This window comes from Lipotes vexillifer, unplaced genomic scaffold, assembly GCF_000442215.2.
Source record: "Lipotes vexillifer unplaced genomic scaffold, Lipotes_vexillifer_v1.1 scaffold371, whole genome shotgun sequence".
NCBI classification, from domain to species: domain Eukaryota; kingdom Metazoa; phylum Chordata; class Mammalia; order Artiodactyla; family Lipotidae; genus Lipotes; species Lipotes vexillifer.
This window is the reverse complement of record NW_006786304.1, coordinates 1,141,822-1,142,837: the sequence shown is the minus strand read 5'-3', so window position 1 is coordinate 1,142,837 and position 1,016 is coordinate 1,141,822.

Below are 1,016 nucleotides of genomic sequence, written 5' to 3'. Positions count from 1 at the left end.
GAATGAGGTAGACTTTCAGGTTTATGCAGAGAAGGTCAGGTATGCCGGAGAAGCGGCTGGGGCTCCCCAGAGCCAGGAGGTTCCTCCTCTGCTGGCTGATGGGGAGGCTGCGTCAACCCTTTGCACCAACCATATCCCTGGGATTACAGAAACAGACCCCTGCTCCCTACAAAGTGACTTCAAGTGATGAAAGAATGGATGATCTGGCTTGACCCAGCCCTGGTTGGATCCTCCACATGATATAGTGAATTAAGAGCCTACATGTCATAGGAGTGCCTGGAGGAACAGGCTCTAGGCTGTGTCTCCGTGAATGATACTCAGGACAGCACTCTTTTTTTTTTTTTTTTTTTTTTTTTGCGGTACGCGGGCCTCTCACTGTTGTGGCCTCTCCCATTGCGGAGCACAGGCTTCGGACGCGCAGGCTCAGCGGTCATGGCTCACGGGCCCAGCCGCTCCGCGGCATGTGGGATCTTCCTGGACCTGGGCATGAACCCGCGTCCCCTGCATCGGCAGGCGGACTCTAAACCACTGCGCCACCAGGGGAGCCCATGGACAGCACTCTTGAGCTGTGATCCAGGATCTGGATGCCCTTGTTTCTGCTTAACGGCTTTTCAGCACCTCAAAGCTATTGTCTAAACTCACGGTTGCTGCTGGGGAAACACCTGGTGACTCCATGGCTGTGATGCCCAGAGCTTCAAATACATTCAGAATTCCAGCTGCAAGGCCATGTGGGAAAGGCAGTCTGAATCTTGCCAGCCTCTGCAGACAAGGAGGCCCTCAGTGGAGGGCAATGATGCCAAGTGTCCTGCCCATTCCTCATGGTTCCCCCTTGCCCCCAACTTATTATAACTGCTTATTACAGCCCAGAATGTCTCCCATGGCTCAACCGCCAAGTCCTCAGCTGTACGCCTCACCACTCTCTTCCCTCTTACTTGTGCCTCAGCATCAGTGTCTGTGCCCCCCACATCCACAAGTTCCAGGGTTCATGCATGATGGTTTCTGTCTGACCCTCTCCC